The sequence below is a fragment of the Stomoxys calcitrans genome, chromosome 3 (genome assembly GCF_963082655.1).
Source record: "Stomoxys calcitrans chromosome 3, idStoCalc2.1, whole genome shotgun sequence".
NCBI classification, from domain to species: domain Eukaryota; kingdom Metazoa; phylum Arthropoda; class Insecta; order Diptera; family Muscidae; genus Stomoxys; species Stomoxys calcitrans.
In genome coordinates this window covers 34,355,194-34,379,868 of record NC_081554.1, presented here as the reverse complement: position 1 = coordinate 34,379,868, position 24,675 = coordinate 34,355,194, and positions in this window count along the sequence as shown.

Below are 24,675 nucleotides of genomic sequence, written 5' to 3'. Positions count from 1 at the left end.
GTTTAAGGCTTCCCGATAACTGACCCTAATATGGTCCACATCGGACTATATTTAGATATAGCTACCATATAGACCGATCTCCCGATAAAGGGTCTGCAGACCAACAAAGCTTTGTTTATTACCCGATTTCGCTGAAATTGGAAATAGTGAGTTATCTTAAGCCTCCCGACATCTGTCCTTAATATGGATTAGATCGGTCAGTATTTAGATATAGCTGCCATATAGACCGATCTCTCGGTAAAGGGTCTGAAGGCCATAAAAGCTTTATTTATTACCCGATTTCGCTGAAATTTAACTGAAATTTAAAACAATGGGTTAAGCCGCCCGACATCTGACCCAAATATGGTTCAGATCGGATTGTATTCAGATATAACTGCCATATAGACCGGTTAAGGATCTGAAGCCCATAAAAGCTTTATTTTTTATCCGATTTCGCTGAAATGCGAAAAAGTGAGTAGTTTTAGGCCACCCGCCATCCGACCCAAATATGGTAAGGATCGGGCTGTATTTAGATATAGCTGTCATATAGACCGATATGCCGGTTAAGGGTCTGAAGCTCATACAAGCTTTATTTATTGCCCGAAATTTTAAATACATAATTCAACATTAACTTATATTTTTTAGACCACTCAATGCCCGTGCCGAATTTGGGTGCATAAGTTATCCAATTTTCTCCAGATTGTGGCGAAAGGGGGTTTACATATATTGCACCCGAGGTGGTGGGTATCCAAAGTTCGGCCCGGCCCAACTTAATGCCTTTTTATACCCTCCATCATAAGATGGGGGGTATACTAATTTCGTCATTCTGTTTGTAACTACTCGAAATATTCGTCTGAGACCCCATAAAGTATATATATTCTTGATCGTCGTGAAATTTTATGTCGATCTAGCCATGTCCGTCCGTCTGTCCGTCCGTCCGTCCGTCCGTCCGTCTGTCTGTCGAAAGCACGCTAACTTCCGAAGGAGCCGCTTGAAATTTTGCACAAATACTTCTTATTAGTGTAGGTCGGTTGGTATTGTAAATGGGCCATATCGGTCCATGTTTTGATATAGCTGCCATATAAACCGATCTTGGGTCTTGACTTCTTGAGCCTCTAGAGTGCGCAATTCTTATCCGATTGGGATGAAATTTTGCACGACGTGTTTTGTTGTGACATCCAACAACTGTGATAAGTATGGTTCAAATCGGTTCATAACCTGATATAGCTGCCATATAAACCGATCTTGGGTCTTGACTTCTTGAGCCTCTAGAGTGCGCAATTCTTATCCGATTGGAATGAAATTTTGCACGACGTGTTTTGTTATGACATCCAACAACTGTGGCAAGTACGGTTCAAATCGGTCCATAACCTGATGCAACTGCCATATAAACCGATCTTGGTTCTTGACTTCTTGAGCCTCTAGAGTGCGCAATTCTTATCCGATTGGAATGAAATTTTGCACGACGTGTTTTGTTACGATATCCAACAACTGTGCCAAGTATGGTTCAAATCGGTGCATAACCTGGTATAGCTGTCATATAAACCGATCTTGGGTCTTGACTTCTTGAGCCTCTAGAGGGCGCAATTCTTATCCAATTTGAATGAATTTTGGCACGTAGTATTTTGTTATGATATCCAACAACTGTGCCAAATATGGTTCAAATCGGTTCATAACCTGATATAGCTGCCATATAAACCGATTTGGGATCTTGACTTCTTGAGCCTCTAGAGTTCGCAATTATTATCCGATTTGCCTGAAATTTTGTACGACGGATTCTCTCATGACCAATAACATACGTGTTTATTATGGTCTGAATCGGTTTATAGCCTGATATAGTTCCCATATTAATCCATCTCTCTATTTAACTTCTAGAGCCCACAAAGGGCGCAATTCTTATTCGAATTGGCTGACATTTTACACAGGTCTCCAACATATAATTTAATTGTGGTCCAAACCGGACCATATCTTGATATCGCTCTAATAGCAGAGCAAATCTTTTCTTATATCCTTTTTTTGCCTAAGAAGAGATGCCGGGAAAAGAATTCGACATATGCGATCCATGGTGGAGGGTATATAAGATTCGGCCCGGCCGAACTTAGCACGCTTTTACTTGTTACTTGTAAATTCACAGCTCGGTTCAGTCAATGGTGGGTGTGGTTCAGTCAATGGCTGTTTTTGGATTTGGAAACACTTGCTGAGGAATTACTTACGCCAACAGTGGTCAATACATTATACTTCCATTCCCCCACATCTTGTGTTGAAAAGATCTCCCCTTATCTATTTGTCTAAAACCCCATAAAGTCTTGATTTTCATGACATTCTAAGTCGATCTAGCCACGACCTTCCGTCTGCGAATATCGTTTGGTTTGACATCCAACAACTGTGCCTACTATGGTCTTAGTTAGTCCATATCCTGATACAGCTGCCATATAGACCGATCTCCCGATTTGATTTTTTGTTTCTCTAGGGGACATCCAATTTAGTTTTAATTTTGCACACGTAGTTTTGGTATTACTTCCAACAACTATGCGAAGTATGGTCTAAATCGATTCATAACCTGATATAGCTGCCATATAAACCGATCTCTCTGAGCCTCTTGAGAGCGCAATTTATATTCGATTTGCCTGAAATTTTGTCCCGTCGAACTTTACACGACCGAGCTTAACACGCTTACTTGTTTAAAAAAAAGATAGAGCTCGTAAAACCCTACAAAAACATGCGAAATCTCTAACGGTATATGAGTTATTCGACTTACAACGATTTATTTTTTTGAAAATTTTTTTCAATGTATGGTCGGATTTTCTGAAACTGTGAGGCTATTTGGAAACCGATTGAGGCTATTTGGAAACCGCCCCATGCCACTTTGGGCATACACCTAAGAAAGTAATCGGGTTGTTGTGTGCTCCAAATAAAAAGTAACCTCCTACTACAACTACTTACAAAATCCTTAATTGCTTTCCATGCCACACCCGTAAATTGGTTCATGCCTGGTATTGTGTCTCCATCTAAGTGCCGGAATGCTACAACGTCTCATCATCTTCCCCGCATACCAAACACATGCTATTACTTGCCACACCGATTTTGCATAAGTGAGCTCGTAAGAGGCCACCATAGTGCAGAGGTTAGCATGTCCGCCTATGAAGCTAAACGCCTGGGTTCGAATCCTGATTTTCAGCTGTGATTTTCCCCTCTTAATGGTGAACATTTGTGAGGTACTAAGCCATGTACAATTTCTCTCCAAAGATGTGTCGCACTGCGGCACGCCGTTTGGTCTCGGCTATAAAAAGGAGGCCCCTTATCATTGAGCTTAAATTTGAATCGGACTGCACTCATTGATTTGTGAGAAGTTTGCTCTTGTTCCTTAGTGGAATTTTCATGGACAAAATTTGCATTTTAAGCTCGTAGTCCTATGTGTCCCGTTATGATACCAATAGCTATACTGACCTCCTTCTTACGTGCGCATTCGTCGCCCACTCAATTAACTCGGACTGTGTCGACCCGAAAAGATTCGGAATAACCAAGTTTATTGACGGCAGTTCTCTGGCCTTCATTGCCAAATCGTTTGCTTTATCATTCCCACGTACTCCGCTATGGCCAAGACGATGCGCATCGTGCCGTCCTCAGAGAAGGCGTTAATCTCCTTCTTACATTCCAATACTGTTCGTGATCTTACTGTCCTGGTGTTTATTGCACTATTTATTTATGGTCCGTCCTCGAGTTAACACTACACCACCTCACGCTTTCCGTGATCGCCCGGGGACGTATTATGGTCGGGCAATCGAAAACAGATCTCAGTCCCTAGGTTCTCAATGTAGACCCTCAGGCCCACACTTGATGGCAATACTATGGTTCCGCTAATCTAAGACTGTGCCGCTGGCATCAGTGGATATTGTCAGATATCAAAACGTTCTATTGAGGAAACGTGGTGCATCAAATTGGCCCACCTTCGTCATCCACGTGAACAGGGGCAGATATCTGTCTTATCTTGGTTAACATTGGGACCCCCAGGTCAAGCCCAGTCGTGTGCCCTCAGCAAGTCCCTTTGGGCCCTTCTGCATAGCTGGTTCGGATACTTAGCCCTTAGAAGTATTATAACATCATCTGCCCAGCAGATGGGTTGAAATCCCTCCTCAGTCAGCATACGTAATAGGTCATTTATGGTTGTCACCCATAGGAGTGGCGATAAAATGGCCCCCTGTGGCGTGCCTTGCGCCACTTTCTCCCATATATTTATGCCGTTTTAATCCTAGTCTTCCGAATAATGATATCGTCGGTAATGGTTCCATCGTCGGGTACCTGTTCGTTAGGCCGTATTTAGTCTCCCGTCCCTGCATTGCCTAATGTTCAAATATTAGGATCTTCGCCTATCCTAGTCTTCCAAATTTTGAGTAAATGGGCTTCTTGGGAATAAGTGATGGTCACATCGTCCGCTCCCAGTTCTTTAGGTTGCATTGACTTTGCTGTCACTGCACTCCCTGACATTTCAGTATTAGGTTCTTTGCCTATCGTAGTCTTCCGAATTTTTATAAAGTATTTAATAGTTCCATCGTCAGGTCTCTGTTCGTTAGGTTGTATTGAGCCTCTCGCCCCTGCATTACCTAATGTTTTAATATTAGGATCTTCTCTTGTCCTAGTGGAAGGCATATAAAATATGGACCTGCCTAACTAAGCACGCTTTTACTTGTTTCTGTTGATCTCCTCTTTAAACCCTTATTTCCACATCGATTTATGAATCTCTTAAATAACGCCTATTTGCGGACAAAAACATAGTCCTTTTTCCCTGCTCTATATTTCCATTTAACTGCATCGTCACAACGCTATTTATAAACGAAGAATTTTTCATAATGTTTATAATTTTTTTTTCTTCATTCTGCTCCCCTGTTTGATGGACTTTATAGTAGATTTTTAATAATTATAAACACACCATTGAACATTGCTCATACGCCATCGTTAGACTGTGTTCGAAGCGTTGTGGATGCTGCTTCTTCTGTAGCTGCTCATTGATGGTTGATTTCTGTTATTAAAGCCGACAATGCGGACTATGGTGCTCGATGGTGGATGTTGTTGCAGTTTCCTGCTACTTCTGTCGCAGTAACAAAAGTTTATGTAGTTACTTATGTTGCAACACCAGTAGTTGTAGTCAGTCACCCATTAAGCAAGCTGACACCAACTGGCTTGTCGTGCCATCAGTTTGCCAAAACAATATCAACAGAAAGCCAGTCAGGCATCAACGACTAGCAATAGTCGCTTTTTTGTTTGACAACATTAGAGGGGAAGCAATAAGAAACTGAAATGTAGTTTGTTACAATGCTAAAGTTTAAGGTTTTAAATGCTTTAAGATCTCGAAAATTCGGGACTAAAATTACATAAATATGACAGTGTATCACTATTGTGGAAGGACATTTAAAAATATTGACCCGCTGTCACACATTTGATCAAGTGCCTGCGTAACATGCTCAATTAGATGAAAATTGCTTGGTTTTTATTTCTTACCGTCGATTGTCGATCACTTCGAAAGCCTTATGATCAGAGAACTTACTCAGACAAGTTCTGAAAACACAATGTAGAAGTGAAAAATATTCGGCTTGGCCAACTCCAAAACTTTTCCACTTTAGACACTACAAAGAGTAACAAAGGAGTGGACTGGTTGTACAAACTAGGGATACTTACACACAAACACACATACGCAGAAGCATAGCGACAACATAGTTTCTAATTTAGATAAATGTGCCTTGACACAGACTGACTGATGTCACAACCCAACAAATAAGTGGACCAAAGAGAGAAAAAAATTGTGATTTGTTGCTTTGTCCAATGAAAAATGGTGGGAATGAAGGACAACAGAAAAATAATGGGTATTAAAACATCGATTTAATTAAGGACATTTCAAAGTAGATGAACAAAGGGAGCTGCTGTTTTTTAGGGCTAAATAAGTTGATTTAAAATTCAAAATCAAAATTTTTATTTCAAATACATCATTTATAATGCTGTTTATGTTGCTGAGAAACTTTCTAAAATTCAGTTTTAGAACTTTAAACAAGTAAAAGCGTGCTAAGTTCGACCGGGCCGAATATTTTTTGTTGTCGCATGCCGACAAGGTAAGATTTGTATCTAGTCGGATCTGTAAATATTTTACCCAACTCTTGGACTACACTTTCAGTATGTCGTCTATGCGCATATCCACTTCCACTGTGATATTTTTTCTAGTTAGGAGTTGCAACTCCGTCGTCTGCATGGCGAGTTGCAAGCCATGGGAGTCCATTTTTTGATATCAGAAACGCCAGATATCGGAGATGGGTGGTGCGATTTAAGCGAAATTTTGTGTGCCCCCATATAGTACCCAAAAAATAAAAATTTGGTATCCCAATTTCGGATGGGGTACCTAGAGGGGCTGCCCCACCCTAAAACCTACCAAACATATATTTAGACCAATCACGACAATATGGGACTGAAATGAAAGGTATTTAGGATAAGAAAACGTATCTGATATCCAATTGTCGGACCAAGTGCTAGGGGGACCACCCCAAGCCCCAAAACACCCCTAAATCGGACATATTTACCAACCATGGCAATATGGGACTCAAATGAAAGGTATTTGGGAGTAGAATACGAATCTGATATCCAAATGTGGGACCACGCTTCTGGGGGTCCACCCCTTTCCCAAAACACCCCCCAAACAGGACTTAATTACAGACCATGGTAATATGGGGCTTAAATAAAAGGTATATGAGGGTACAATTCGAATCTGATATCCAAATATGGGACTATGTGTTTGGGGGGCCGCCTCTCTTCAAACACATCCCCCATAGGGGACAAATTTACAACCATAGCAATATGGGGCTCAAATGAAAGGTCTTTGGGAGTAAAGCACGAAACTGATATCAATATTCGGGAAAAGTGTCTATTGGGCCCGCCACACCCACAACACCACCCAAATAGTAAGTATTTTCTGACTATTGCAATAAGAGGGTTTTTAAAGTGGAACACGAAACCGACATATATTTTCAAGGCCAATGGTGTTTTGGGGGATGGGCGGGCATTCTCACTGAGTCATGCCGGTCATGTTTGCCGACTATGGAAATATGGGGCTCAAATTAAAGGTATTTGGGAGTAGACCACGTATCTGATATCAACATTAGGCACCAACTGTCTAGGGGACGTCCAACCAACATAACAACCCCTAAATAGGACGTATTTGCTCACCAAGACAATATGGGTTTTAAAGAGAGTGGAACTAAATATTCATAGTTTTTAGGGCCAATACTCCAAACCGGACATATTTGCCGACTTTTGCAATTAGGAGTTTAAATGAGATTAGAAAACGAATTTGATATCCAATTTTGAGGCCAATGGCAATATGGGGTTCAAATAAATGATATATGAGAATAGAGCACGTTGCTGATATATTTCCAGGGTTTAGAATTTGGGGGACCACCCTACTCCCCAAAACATCCCTAAATCTGGCATATTTACCGACCATATCAATGTGGAGCTCAAATGAAAGGTATTGGGGGGTACAGCAAGAGTTGATACCCACTTTCGGAACGAATTTTCTGGGCGTCTAGCCCTTTCCCAAAATACCCCACAAACAGCAATTTTTTACTGACCATCGCAATATGGGGCACAAAAAAAGGTATTTGGGAGTAGAATACAAATTTGATATCCAAATGTAGGACCATGTATTCAGGGCATCCCCCCTTCCCCAAAACACCCCACAAAGGGTAAAAATTTTTCGACCATGCCAATATGTGGCTCAAATGAGAGAGATTAGTAAACGAATTTGATAACCTATTCTGGGGCCATGTGTTTGGGGGACGCCTCCTCCTGTAAACTCCTCTTAAGCCAATGGCAATATGGGGTTTAAATAAATGGTATTTGAGAGAAGAGCACGATGCTGATATTTGTTCAGGGCCAAGTATCTGGGGGGATCACCTCTCCCCCGAAAACACCACTAAATCAGACATCATGAGAATATCGGGCTGAAATGAAGTATTTTAAGAATGGAGTACACCTTACATCCAAACTTAAATTCGTAGACCAATTAGGATCATATAGGATTCAGATAAAGGCACTTATATTATTAAACTGTTAGTCAAGTTAGCATGGTATTTCACTAAAAGATCTTTAATTGACGAAAATAAATATTTCAAGGAAACTTTTGTTCCATATATAGTAAAAGATGGCGCTGCAGAGCGGGCCCGGGTCAGCTAGTATCTTAATATACTTCGATCTGAACCATATCTAGGGAAGATGTTAGGAGGCTCAAAAAAACTCACTGTTTCAAATTTCAGCGAAATCGGTTAACAAGTAAAGCTTTTATGGGCTTCAGACCCTTTATCGGCAGATCGGTCTATACGGCAGCTATATCTAAATACAGTTTGATCTGAACCATATCTAAGGCGGATGTTGGAAAGCTCAAAATATATTACAGTTTCAAATTTCAGCGAAATAAAAAAAATAAAGCTTTTATGGGCTTTAGACCCCTTATCGGCAGATCGGTAAGGAGTTTAAATGAGATTAGAAAACGAATTTGATATTCAATTTTGAGGGCAATGGCAATATGGGGTTCAAATAAATGATATATGAGAATAGATCACGTTGCTGATATATATTCCGGGCTTAGTGTTTGGGGGACCACCCTACTATATGACAGCTATATCTAAATATTGTCCGATCTGAACCATATTTATGTCCTATATTGGGAGGCCTTAAATTACTCACCGTTTGGAATTTTAGCGAAATCGGTTAAAGAATGAAGATTTTAGGGGCTTCAGACTCTTTATCGGGAGATCGGTCTATGTGGCAGCTATATCTAAATATAGTCCGATCTGAACCATATTTGGGCCAGATGTCGAAATCAGGTAATAAATGCAGCTTTTATGTTCCTTAGACCCTTAACCGGCATATCGGTTTATATGACAGCTATATCTAAATACTGTCCCATCTGGGAGACCTAAAAGTACTCAGTGTTTCAAATTTCAGCGAAATCGTATAAAATATAAAGTATTTATGTCCGTTATACCCTTTATCGGCAGATCGGTCTATATAGCAGCTATATCCAAATATGGTCTGATTTTCCCCGTTCAAGAACTTATCCAGCGTTTATCAAAAAGAAGTATCTATGACAAATTTCATCTTAATATTTCAATTTTTGAAGGCTGTAGAGTTATTACAACAGACGGACGGACAGACACAAGGACCGAATTTTACGACGATCCGAAATATATATACTTTGTAGGGTTGGAAATTGATATTTCGTTGTGTTGCAAACGGAATGACTAAATTAATATACCCCCTTTCCTATGGTGTTGAGTATAAAAACATAAAATGGAACTTTCTCTTCCTCTTGCTTTGTCATTGACATTGGAAGTCATTTCAGAATTCAATGAACCAATTGACCCAAATCTATAGGTAAGTCTAAGTACTGACAATGCTTGGCTTAAAATATGTTGACGATTAAATATTCAGAATTCTACACAGGGTCTTAGACCTTTATGGTGAGATGTGATGTAGCTATGGTAGAGGGTATACTTAAATGTGTAAGAATTCAGCTTACTATCCTCGATTTTAGGGGAAAGCAATAACACAAAAGTAAATTCAATACAGGCTTTTCATATCTACCTTTATCTTCTGCGAGATCAAGAAGTTGGTATCGTATTGGTTGAATTTGATGATGTGTATCTACAAACATTTGAATATATAATGATGGGCTTAAAAATGAAGAAATATTTGATACATGCTGAAAATTGTGACTAACTTGTTCACAATGTCTCAACTCGTGCTAGAGCATGTGAAAGGACAAACACTTGAACATTGTTCAAAATTTTATTTAAATATTAATGCAATATAAACAACGTTTATGAAAAATATATTATACTGCATTAAATGAGAGTTTGCACACTTCATACCTTATCATCCTACTGCATAAAAAAAGCTACATATCTTGCCTGGTTCCTTGAGGGCAAAGTAAACATTTTTGCCAAAGGTAAATGGAAGAAAAATTCAAACAAATAGACGCTCATATTATAAATTCATTTACTTCTATGTTCAGCAATGTTGTACAAAGTAATTCGTTTCCAACTTTTTCTATATTTCTCAAGATACATTTGTAAACCTAATGTTGAACCTTAACATAATTTAAATTTTAGTCAACAGGAAAGGCAGCAAACATTTGCCTGAGAATGTGCGCATTCGTCGTATGTACAAATGTACAAATTTGTCATTTACCTAGAAAAGGAGACAAAAAACGATAGCTATGAAGAAAAAATACTTAATTTTTGCTTAGGAAAGCAAAGTCCTCTGTGATGGAGAAAAAAAAGGGCAATCTCAGTTTGCCCCACAGGTGAAGGTATGTTCAACATAAATAGAGGTGAAACTCACAGGTATTTACACAGACAACAAAAAAATATAGGATATTTTATGTAGATGTGTGTGCATGGAAATATGAATATTGAAAATGTAATTCTACTAAAATAAACAACAAAAATGTTACAACATCATATGCACATATAAAACATAGTAGACACAATAACACCAGACTTTCAATCTTCAAACTGCCTTGAAATGATAATCACTTTCATTAAATATTAATTGGTACAATGTTTGGATTGATTGAGACATGGATAGGAAATGTGGTTGCACATAAAATTTTTTATAATTCACAAATGTTCTGACAAGAATCTTGTATATAACAAAGTAAAAACGCATAAAGTTCGGCAGTGCCGAAAATTTTGATACCCGCCACCATAAATGCAAATGAAAATTGCAAATGAACATCACTGAGTGCTGTCCGATTCAAGTGTAAGCTCAAAGATAAGGGCCCTCCTTTTTATAGCCAAGTCCGAACGGCGTGCCGCATAGCGACACCTCTTTGGGGAAAAGTTTTTAGATTGAATAGTACCTCATAAAGGTCGCAATAGGAGGGTATAACCAGTTCTGATGTTTTTGCTAGGATTCGAACCCAGACGTTCAGCACCATAGGTGGACATGCTAACCTCTGCGCTACGATGGCCTCCATATTAGGTTAGGTTGAAAAGAGGCCTTGTTGTGCGCTATAAAAACCAAAAAATTAACATTGAACAAGTTATAGTCAAATTTGGACCATAAATGAATGCTGAACATTGTAGAAGTCATTGTGTAATATTTCAGTTCATTCGGATAAGAATTGCGCCTTGTAGGGGCTCAAGAAGCAATATCGGGATATGGGAGCTGTATCAAGCTATTGATCGATTCAGACCATATTAGACACATATGTTGAAGGTCATGAGAGAAGCCGTTGTAAAAAAATTCTGCCAAATCGGATGAGAATTGCGCCCTCTAGCGGCTCTAGATGTCAAAATCCCAGATCGGTTTATATGGCAGCTATATCAGGTTATGTGCAAAATTTCAGCCAAATCGGATGAGAATTGCGCGCTTTATTGGTTTTAGAAGTCAAGATTCCAGATCGGTTTATATGACAGCTATACCATATTATGAACCGATTTAAATCATACTCAGCGTAGGTGTTGGAAGTGTTACCAAAACACCACGTGCAAAATTTCAGTCAAATCGAATGAGAATTGCGCCCTCTAGAGGCTCAAGAAGTCAAGACCCAAGATCGGTTTATATGGCAGGTATATCACAACATGGACCGATTAAAACCATACTTAGCGTAGTTGTTGAAACTGATACCAAAACACTACGTGCAAAATTTCAGTCAAATCGGATGAGAATTGCGCCCTCTAGAGGCTCAAGAAGTCAAAGCCCAAGATCGGTTTATATGGCAGCTATATCAAAACATGGACCGATTTGGCCCATTTACAATACCAACCGACCTACACTAATAAATAGTATTTTTGCAAAATTTTAGGCGGCTAGCTTTACTCCTTCGAAAGTTAGCGTGCTTTCGACAAACAGACGGACCGACGGACATGGCTAGATCGACTTAAAATGACATGACGATCTAGAATATATACTTTAATATACTTTATGGGGTCTTAGACGCATATTTCAAGGTGTTACAAACAGAATGACGAAATTAGTATACCCCCATCCTATGGTGGAGGGTATAAAAACAGGTTCAGAGAACATGTTGTATTGGCATAGGCGGAGCGATGAGGACTAAATATGGTTTAGATCGGTCCATGTTTTGATATAGATGCCATATAATCCGATCTTGGGTCTTGACTTCTAGAGCCTCTAGAGGGCGCAATTCTTATCCGATTTGACTGAGATTTTGCACGTATTATTTTGATATCACTTCCATTGACTGTGCTAAGTATGATTCAAATCGGTTCATAATCTGGTATAGCTGTCATATAAACCGATCTTGGATCTTGACTTCTTGAGCCAATAGAGCGCGCATTTCTCATCCGATTTGGCTGAAATTTTACATGAGGTGTTTTGTTGTGTCTTCCAATAACTGTGCTAAGTATGGCGTAAATCGGTATAGAACCTGATATAACTGCCATATAAACCGATCTGGAATCTTGACTTCTTGAGCCTCTAGAGGGCGCAATTGTCATCCGATTTGGCTGAAATTTTGTACAATAGCTTCTCTCATGACTCTCAACATACGTGTCTTATATGGTCGGAATCGATCAATAGCTTGATACATCTCCCATATAAACCTATCTCCCAATTTTGCTTCTTGAGCCCCTACAAGGCGCAATTCTTATCAGAATGAACTGAAATATTACACAATGACTTCTACAATGTTCAGCATTCATTTATGGTTCGAATCGGACTATAACTTGATATAGCTCCAATAGCATAACAGTTATTATTCAATATTCTATGTTTGTCTAAAATAGATACCGCGCATAGAACTCGACAAATGCGATCAATGGTGGAGGGTATATTAGATTCGGCCCGGCCGAACTTAGCACGCTCTTACTTGTTATTTTAAATGACGTGTAACTTTGAGGAGCTATAAAATCGGAACGAAAAGGGATATCATCATGACTTTTTCACAGTTTATAGATAAAAAAGTGTTTTTAATAAAATGAGAAATGTACCATTTTGTTATAAAAAGTGTTTCAATTTTCCAAAATAAGGTACAAATCTCACTAAAATTTGTCATTTTAGTAAACTAGCAGTTTCTCACACGATTATGGCTAAGATGTCGAAACCAATTGTATTAAGTTAGTAGACGTGTGGGGCTGCTTGAAAGTGTTATGAACTTGGAAATCGGTGCTTTGCGATTTGTCAATTGTCACTTTTGGGACGGCATTAACATATATACTGGTTGGTAAAATCGGACCTTTCGCAGCAATATTCGCATTTACATTCAGTCCTCTTTAAAATATAAAAAAGAAAATAACACCTACTCAAAGAAATGACCAGTAAAAAGGACAAAAGTCGGGCGGTGCCAACTGTATAATATCCTACACCTACCTTTTAAGTACAATACAATGTGGGAGCTATATCCAATTTTCATGGACCTCGGCGAGCAAACATGACAACATTATTGCAAATTTCCCAAAATCGAACGTATATATGGGAGCTATATCGAATTCTGAATCGATTTCGAGCAAACTTCTCAGATAATGTGGCAGTCGACGAAAGCGATGACACAATTTTAGCAAGATTGGTCAAACAATGCGCTTGCAGAGGCTCTTGGGGTGAAAATCTTACGATATGCATATATGACAGCTACAATATATCTAAATCTGGGCCGAATTCTATGAATTTCACCTGTAATAGCGAGAGTCGTAAAAAAATCCTCCAGCCAAGTTTCAAATGAATCGGTTAACATATGAGCACTTAATTAGAATATTTCTCAAAATCAGACGAACATAAATATGGGAGCTATACCTAAATCTGAACTGATTTCGAGCAAACTTCTCAGTTACTGTGGCAGTCGTAGAGCAAAGCGTTTTGTAAAATGTTGGCGAAATGAGTCAATAAATGAGCTTGCGGTGACTCTGGAAGTTCAATTCGGGCGATGTATATATATATATATATATATATATATATATATATATATATATATATATATTAATGAAATTCACCAGTACTGTCGAGAGTCAAGACAAAATCTTTCCTGACAAATTTCGAGAGATTCGGTTAACAAAAGGCCATTTTATTGCAATATTAGTGCAACTCGGACGAACATATATATGGGAGCTATAGCTATATCTAAATCTGAACCGATTTCGACCAAACTTCTCAGATACTGGAAAGCGTTGTTCGAGAAGATTGGTCAAAAAATGCGCGTGCAGTTGCTCTAGGCGTGAAAATCGGGCGATATATATATATGAAAGCTATATCTAAATCTGAACCGATTTCTATGAAATTCACCAGTAATGTCGAGAGTCAATAGAAAATCCTTCTTGCCAAATTTCGAGAGAATCGGTTAACAAATGACCAATTAAATGCATTATTACTGAAAATCGGACGAGCATATATATGGGAGCTATATCCATATCTGAACCGATTTTTTCCAATTTCAATAGGCTTCGTCTCTAGGACGAAAAACATGCATGTTCCAAATTTTAAGACGATCGGATAAAAACTGCGACCTGTAATTTGTAACATGGACAGACAGGCAGACAAATCGAATCAGAAAATGTTTCTGAGTCGATTGGTATACTTATCAAAGGGTCTATCTCTCTTCCTTCTTTTTGTTACAAACAAATACACTAATTTATAATATCCTGTACCACAGTAGTGGATTAGGGTACAAAAAGTTATGAGGGAAATAATTATGTTAAATATTGGAAAAAAAAAAAAAAATTAAAATGTTTATTTTTTTCGGAAATTTTAGATTCCAAAGCGAATATAAATGGACAATTTGCACAGTTTTTTTTAAATTCTAAAATTTTGCATTATTTCTAACAATGTAAAAAAATTTCAATCGGTTCACAAATACTCCCACAATTACTGAAATACCGCCGATACAATTATTTCAATTTCCAAAAAAAAATTGTTCTGAGTCCAATAACTTATAAATCCACTATTTAAAATTTTATTTTTTTTTTTTGTAGGGTTTTACGAGTTCTAAAAAAGAATCAAGCTGATCGGCCCATAAATGCCAGTTGCGAAGTAATTCAACATTTGACATGCTCTAGTTGACCAATCAAGCCCCATGGGTCAGCGTCTGGATCTACTAAGGTACGCAAATATTACATATTTACAGCTCATCATTCACTGTGTTAAGTTTCGAGTCCAAATCTCTATCCACTCAAAGTTCCAGAGTTGTTTCCAAGATTTTTCGACATGGCCACATTCAGTGGCGCATGATTTTTTGTAACAGTAACAACTGTACATATGCATATAACACAACATACGTATATACATAATTCCCCATACCTATATATAGAATGTGTTTGTATTCAAACAATATCTTCCTCATTAAAATCGAATGGAGTTATTAGACGGCGTAGTAGCTTTACCTCATTAAGAAACCCTAACTATGAAAGTACACCAATATCATGATTTGTACAGCTCCTTGTTCACATATGCCAACAGGTTCTTTTCTCCATTCCAAAAAAAAAACACACACAAACTATGAGAGCAAGTGAGCAACTAACTTTTAAATGTTATGTACGGAAATAGGCACGCATATAGTTTCTATTCAAGGTTCTCAACATTCAGCTTCATATGATTTCCTTCAAAGAGAAACTTTAAATTTTATACTTTTCGCATTTTTATGCCCAAATAAGGAAGAATGAATGAAAGCTTTAACATTAAAAAATGTGAATGGGAAATTTTCGACTTAAAAATTTCAATTGGCGGCATTTAAGGAAAAATTTAAAGAAATTTCCACCAAATAAACTGAAATTGAAGTAAGGAAAGGCAAAAGGCAGACAGAGCGAAATCAACCTTGTGATTCATTTTTAATTTGTAAGTAACTGTTGAACAATTTAATCAGTCTCTTTATTAAAAAAGTTTAGAATTTGGCATATACAGGTAGTTAGATGGGTAAATAATAATCCGCACAAAATTTACTACAGATTTATACCCTACACCAATACCGTGGTACACGGTATTCTTACTTAGTGCATTTGTTTGTTTAGACCCATTGATAAGCATACCGATCGCCTCAGAATCATTTTCTGTTTCGATTAAGCTATGTCCGTCTGTATGTATGTTTATCTGTCCTACTGTCTGTCTGTCCGTCTATCTGTCTGTCTGTCTGTCCATGTTAATTTGTGTACAAAGTGCAGGTCGCAGTTTTCGTCTGATAGTCTTAAAATTTGGTAGAAGCATGCTCTTTAGCCTAGAGACAAAGCCTATTGAAATTGGAAAAAATCTGTTAAGATTTCGATATAGCTCCCATCTATATGTTCGCACGATTTTGAGATGTATTGCATTAAAGTGCTTATTTGTTAACTGATTCTCTAGAAATTCGGCGGGAAAGATTTTCTAATGACTCTCGACATTACTGGTGAATTTCATAGAAATCGGTTCAGATTTAGATATAGCTCTCATATATAAATTTCGCCCGATTTTCACTCCTAGAGCCACTGCAAGCCCATTTATTGACCAATCTTGCCAACATTTTGTACAACACTTTTTGTTAACCGTATTTATTACAGTTTGAACATATTAGCTCGTTACACCCTACACCACTACTGTGGTACAGGGTATTATAACCTAGAGCATTTGTTGGTAATACCCAAAACGAAGAGAGATAGACCCATTGATAAGCATACCTATCGCCACAAAATCGCTTCTGTCTGTCCGTCTGTCCATGTTAATTTGTGTACAAACTACAGGTCGGAGTTTTCATCCGATCGTATTCAAATTTGGTACGGATATGTTTTTCGGCCTAAAGACGAAGCCTATTGAATTTGGAAAAAAAAAACGGTTCAGATTTAGATAAAGCTCCCATATATATGTTTGTCCGATTTGCAGAAATAATGCAATAAAATGGTCATTTGTTAACCGATTCTCTCGAAATTTGGCGGGAAGGATTTAAATCTTAACCGATTGCCACCACAAGCAATCGATCAGATAGACTTGAAAGAAGAGCTGTTCTTCAATGGAATATATCCAAATATAAAAAGAATTGCACACTAAAAAATCATCAACGGTTTTCTGAGTAAAAATAGAGCATGATTAAAATGCAATTCATATGGAGCATTTATTTGGCAGCAATGTGTGAAACAGAGTCGATGTTGAGAAAATTCAGTAAGAGTCAATTTATAAAATATTGTGCATAACTTTGGCAAGATCGATAGATTTATTGAATATTTTATTATTCCTCTGAAAACCCTCAAGCTATCTCTAAATCTAAACTGGTTTTCACCAAAATCCGTAGCGTTCACACTTGGGTTAATAAAACAACTGAAAAGTTGCTAAGTTCGTACGGGCCGAATCTTGGGCACGCACCACTATGGATATTGCTAACAATTTTTATACCCTCCACCATGGGATGGGGGTATACTAATTTCGTCATTCGAAATATGCGTCTGAGACCCCATAAAATATATATATTCTTGATCGTCATGTCATTTTAAGTCGCTCTAGCCATGTCCGACCGTCTGTCCGTCCGTCCGTCTGTCTGTCGAAAGCACGCTAACTTTCGAAGGAGTAAAGCTAGCCGCTTGAAATTTTGCACATATAAAGGGTGATTTTTTTGAGGTTAGGATTTTCATGCATTAGTATTTGACAGATCACGTGGGATTTCAGACATGGTGTCAAAGAGAAAGATGCTCAGTATGATTTGATATTTCATCATGAATAGACTTACTAACGAGCAACGCTTGCAAATCATCGAATTTTATTACCAAAATCAGTGTTCGGTTCGAAATGTGTTCATTCACCATAACGTTGCGTCCAACAGCATCTTTGAAAAAATACGGTCCAATGATTCCACCAGCGTACAAACCACACCAAACAGTGCATTTTTCGGGATGCATGGGCAGTTCTTGAACGGCTTCTTGAACGGTTGCTCTTCACTCCAAATGCGGCAATTTTGCTTATTTACGTAGCCATTCAACCAGAAATGAGCCTCATCGCTGAACAAAATTTGAACACATTTCGAACCGAACACTGATTTTGGTAATAAAATTCAATGATTTGCAAGCGTTGCTCGTTAGTAAGTCTATTCATGATGAAATGTCAAAGCATACTGAGCATCTTTCTCTTTGACACCATGTCTGAAATCCCACGTGATCTGTCAAATACTAATGCATGAAAATCCTAACCTCAAAAAAATCACTTACTATTAAAGTAGGTCGTTGGGGATTGCCAATGGGCCATATGGGTTTAGATTTAGATATAGCTCCCATATAAACCCATCTCCCGATTTGACTTCTTGAGCCCCTGGAAGCCGCACTTTTTGTCCGACTAGCCTGAAATTTTGCATGTAATGTTCTGCTAAAACTTCCAACAACTATGCCAAGTACAGTCCGAATCGGTTTATAACCCTCCCATACAAACCGATCTCCCGATTTGATTACATGAGCCCTTACAAGCACGCTATTACTTGTTACTTGTTAGATTTATCCTGCCTATGATAAAAAAAAAAATTGTCTGTTTTATATTGGTTGCCCAAAAAGTAATTGCGGATTTTTCATATAGTCGGCGTTGACAAATTTTTTCACAGCTTGTGACTCTGTAATTGCATTCTTTCTTCTGTCAGTTATCAGCTGTTACTTTTAGCTTGCTTTAGAAAAAAAGTGTAAAAATAGTATATTTGATTAAAGTTCATTCTAAGCTTTATTAAAAATGCATTTACTTTTTTTAAAAAAATCCGCAATTACTTTTTGGGCAACCCAATATTTAAATTTTCTAAGATTGTGACGCGATTTCATTAGACAAACAGACAGACGTATAATAACGATTGTATAATTTTGACTACCTGCATTTATACAGCTATATATCTAGTTTTTAGTGTCCCCACCATTCTACAGGGGTGGGTAAAAAAGAAAACATACATATGTTAGACTAAATATGGCTAATTCTCAATCCCGTGATGTTTGTGTGTGTAAACATCCATCATAACATTTGTCAACATGAAATAAATCTATGAACACAATGGCTTAACAAGTGTTCTTAATCGACAAAATAAATAAGGATGTTGCATCAACCATGCTCACAACTCAAACTCTAACAACAAAAATGACAAACTTTAAATATCCGTAAACAATAAAAACAGGAAATAACCTCCATCTCATGGGATCCAGCGCCTGGGAAAGCAGCCGTACTTCTAGCCATCGACGCCATCATCGCTGTACAGAATAGGGAGAAAAAACAAAAGCGACAGAAGCTACCAACAAAGCCGTTCTGCTTCACAAACCGATGGATAGAATCCCTTAAACCAACAGCCCAGCAAGACATAAACTTTTCCTCCCAGTTTCAGACCACTGATTTTAGCTTCCTTTCTAAAAAAAAAAACAACCTGAAGATTTTCCTTGCATGAAGTTTCAGTCATGTACAGCTTTTGTTGTTGTTTTGTTTTTCCCGGTTTCGCCCCCATTACTCTTGCCGACCATCGACATTACTTAGAGAGAGAGCAGCCTTTAAACTGTTTGCTGATTGAAAAATGATTGTTGTACGTTGAAAATGGCTCATCCGCTCAAGTTCCGAGTACCAAGTACAATCCCACGCTGCTGTTTAAAGCCAAGAGGAACAAACGAAACGGAAAAACACGTATAAACAATGGGAACACAGTGGAAGTAATTAAAAAAAAAACATATGCAACATTCGCATTTCACAATTCTGCAGAAAACAAAACTATTTGGCAAAATATTTTGATGGGTATTCCTCAACATAAGGATTTATGTGAAAAGATATCATGAAGTAAAATGACCATATTGAAAAATCTAAACTTTATTCGGAAGGACGGTAAACCGATTGAGATAGTTGGCACATGTGTCAAAGGACATACTACAACTACGGTTCCAAATTAAAAGAAAATCTGGTAAATCATTTAATTTCATGATTTTTCGAACCTATTCCAGTTCGAGATCATTAAATTTAAACAAAGAACTTATAAAAGTTAAGCAAGTGTGTGCTGTTGTCAAAAAATTTTGGGTGGCATGGTGGATCGTGATTTCTAATACGCCATGTAAGTTCATCAACTCCTTTATCGAATCCTCATCGCTGCGCCTATGCCAAGGCAACATGTTTTCTGAACCTGTTGTATAATCCTTATATTTCACTATTTCTCCATCTCAGATTACTAAACTACATAGACTTACCAAACTACATAGATCTTAATGACGCTCCTGTAGATCCAGTGAACTATTTTGCCCAACATACATAGTGCCAAACATCTGTGGACCTTCTCGGCACGCTCCTAAATGTGACACTTCCAATTCAGTTTCCTGTCCACTTTGTTAATAGCTCGCTCATTGTCAATGCATACTGCCAATATATCGGACTTGGATATAAATACCACCCTTGCCTCCTGACAGGCTCTCAGAGTATATGCAAGTCCTGGGGCGACATATAATCGACCTCCTTCCGTAATTACGCCAGAAATATTCCAACAGGTCTAATTGGATATCATGACGATCAAGGATATTTTACTTTATGGGGTCTAAGATCATTATTCCAAGGTGTTTTATATCCTACCCATCCACTGGTGAAGGTAAAACCGGTATGGAAGGGCAAAAGTCGGGCGGTGCCGACTGTATAATACCCTACACCTATCCTTTAAGTACAATGTGGGACCTATATTCAATTTTGAACCAATTTTGATGGACCTCGGGGAGCAAATATGTTCAAACTGTAAAAACTAGAGTTGACAAATGACAACATTATGGCAAATTACTCAAAATCGGACGAACATATATATGGTAGCTATATCTAATTCTGAACCAATTTTGATCAAAATCTGTATATTGTCGTCTAGGAAAGCGTTGTGCCATATTTTGGCAAAATTGGTCAATAAAAACTTCTAAGGTAATGTGCTAGTCGTCCAGGAAAGCTTTGTGCAAAAAATTTTGGCAAAATTGGTTAAACAATGCACTTGCAGTGGCTCTTGGGGTGAAAATCTTGTGATATACACATATGACAACTTTATCTAAATCTGGGCTGATTTCTGTGAAATTTACCAGTAATATTGAGAGTCATAAGAAAATCCATCCTGCAAAATTTCGACAGAATCGGTTAACAAATGAGCACTTTTTCGCAATATTTCTCAAAATCGGACATGAGAGCTATACCTAAATCCAAACTGATTTCGACAGAATCGGTTAACAAATGAGCACTTTTTCGCAATATTTCCCAAAATCGGACATTAGAGCTATACCTAAATCTAAACTGATTTCGAGCCCCAGATACTGTGGCAGTCATCGAGGAAAGCGTTGTGTAAAAATTTGCCAAGATGGGTCTATAAATGCTCTTGCTGTGATTCTAGCAGTTAAAATCGGGCGATATATATATGAGAGCTATATCTAAATCTGAACTGATTTCAATGAAATTCACCAGTAATATTGAGAGTCAAGGGAAAATACCTCCTACCGAATTTCGAGAAAATCAGTTAACAAAAGACCATTTTATTGCAATATAACTGTAAATTGGACGAACATATATATGGGAACTATATCCAAATCTAAACCGATTTTGACCAAACTCTATGTATATTGTGGTAGTCGCAAAATTGGTCGATAAATGTTCATGAATCGGCTCTAGGAGTGAAAATTAAGCATTATATATATATGAGAGCTATATCTAAATTTGAACCGATTTCCATAAAATTCACCAGTAATTTCGAGAGTAGTAAATAAATCCCTCCTGCCAAATTTCGAGAGAATCGGTTAACAAATGACCATTTTATTGCATTATTACTGAAAATCGGACGAACATATATATGGAAGCTATATCCAGATCTGAACCGATTTTTTCCAATTTCAATAGGCTTTGTCTCTAGGCCGAAAAACATGCCTGTACCAAATTTGCAGACGATCGGATGAGAACTGCGACCTGTACTTTGTACACAAATTAATATGGACAGACGGACAGACAGATGGACATAGCTAAATCGAATCAGAAAGTGATTCTGAATCAATCGCTATACTTATCAATGGGTCTATCTCTCTTCCCTTTATGTATTACAAACAAATTCACTAAGTTATAATACTCTGTACCACAGTAGTGGTGTAGGGTATAAAAAGAGTGACAGTAAAAACGTGCTAAGTTCGACCGAAGCGTCTGAACCCACCACCATGGATTCTACTAAGAAGTTCTTCCAAATCAGTCACAGTGAAAGTCGTAGCTAAACACTCATGCAAAATGTCAACTCAATCGGACAACAATTGCGGCTTCTATGGGCTCAAGAATTCAAATCGGGAGATCGGGTTATAGACCGATTTCAACCGTACTTGACACGGTTATTGCAAATTGCAAATTTTGCCCATGAACATTCCACTAAGGAACAGGGACAAACTTTTCACATATCAATGAGTGCAGTTCGATTCAAGTTTAAGCTCAATGATGAGGGGCCTCCTTTTTATAGCCGAGTCTGAACGGCGTGCCGCAGTACGACACCTCTTTGGAGAGAAGTTTAACAAGGCATAGTACCACACAAATGTAGCCAGCATTAGGAGGGGAAAACCACCGCTGAAAAATTTTTCCGATGGTCTCACCGGGATTCGAACCCAGGTGTTCAGCGTCATAGGCGTACATGCTAACCTCTGCGCTACGGTGGCCTCCTCCACGGTTATTGGACGTCGTAATAGAACTCTACATGCAAAATTTCAGCTCATTCGGATTACAATTGCGGCTACTTGGTGCTAAATAATTAAAATTGGGAGAACGGTTTATATGGGAGCTATATCCCAATCTGAACCGATATGACCCATTTGCATTTTCAATGACGTACATGAATAAGAAATATATGTGCAACATTTCGAGTGGATGTTTTCATCCGTGCGACCGAAAAAGATGAATGAAAAGATAGACGGATGGACAGATAGACGGGCGAACAGATGGACTAATGGACGGACATGGACATTATATATACATACCTTATGAGACTCCAGATCCTTATATGGATGTGTTACAAACGTTATGAATAGATCAACATACCCCCATCGTATGGTGGTAAGTATAACAAGTGAAAGTGTGCTAAGTTAGGCGGACCGAATCTTATATACCCTCCACCATAGATCGCATTGTCGTGTTCTTTTCCCGATATCTCTTTTTAGGCAAATAAAGGGCAAAAGAAAAGAATTGCTTTGTTATCGGAGATATATCAAGTTATGGGCCGATTCGTTTATATGGCAGCTATATTACGTTATAAACCGATTTCAACCATACTTTGCACAGTTGTTGAAAGTCATAACGAAACACGTCATGTAAAATTTCAAAGAAATCAGATGGGATTTGCGCCCTCTAAAGGCTCAAGAAGTCAAGTCCCCAGATCGGTTTATATGACAGCTATATCAGGTTATGCACCGATTTCACCCATACTTATCACAGTTGTTGGAAGTCATGACGAAACACGTGGTGCAAAATTTCAGCCAAAACGGATAGGAATTGCGTCCTCTAGTGGCTCAAGAAGTCAAGATTGAAGATCGGTTTATATGGCAGCTATATCAGGTTGTGGACCGATTTGAACCATACTTAGTACAGTAGTTGGAAGTCATGGCGAAACATGTCGTGCAAAATTTCAGCCAAATCGGATAGGAATTGCGCTCTCTAGAGGCTCAAGAAGTCAATTCCCCAGATCGGTTTAAATGACAGCTATATCAGGTTAAGGACCGATTAAAACCATACTTAGCACAGTTCTTGGAAGATAATACGAAACACGTCGAGCAAAATTGCAGCCAAATCGGATAAGAATTGCGCCCTCTATTGGCTCAAAAAGTCAAGACCCAAGATCGGTTTATATAACGGCTTTATAAGGTTTTGTGGCGATTTGAATCATACTATGCACAGTTATTAGAAATCATTACGACCTACACTAATAAGAATTATTTGTGCAAAATTTCAAGCGGCTAGCTTTACTCCTTCGATGTTAGCGTACTTTCGACAGACAGACGGACGAATGTTTTTATACCCTCCACCATAGGATCGGGGTGTGCTAATTTCGTCATTCTTTTTGTAACACCTCGAAATATTGGTCTAAGTTTATATATTCTTGATCGGCTCGAGGTTCTGAATCGATTAATCCATGTCCGTCCGTCCGTCTGTCAAAATCACGATAGCGGTCGAACGCGTAAAGCTAGTCGTTTGAAATTTTGCACAGAAACTTATATTAGAAATGGGCCATATCGGTTCAGATTTAGATATAGCTCCCATATAAACCGATCTCCCGATTTGACTTCTTCATCCCTTACAAGCCCCAATTTTTGTCCGATTTGGCAGAAATTTGACATTTGGTGTTTTGTTATGACTTCCAACAACTATGCCAATAACGATCTAAATCGATCTATAACCTCATACTGCTCCGAAAAAAACCGATCTCCCGATTTGACTTCCTGAGCCTTATAAACCACAATTTTCGTTCAATTTGCCTAAAATGGCAACATGAATGGGTGACGCTTTGTTTTTAAAACATACAACGCACTCAATTGCATTTGGTGGCGCAGAGGTCGACATGTCCACCCATGACGTCGAAAGCCTGGGTTCAAATCCCGGCGTGAATGTCAGAAAAGTTTATAGCTGGTTATGCTCTTACTATTACTGGCTGCTTTGGGGGGTATCCTGTCTTGTTAAAACTTCCCTGCCAAGCGGTGTCGCTATGCGGCATGCCGCACAGTGCGATGGGAAAAAAAAGGAAATTAGTCTGTTAATTTAGAAGGGATAAAGAAA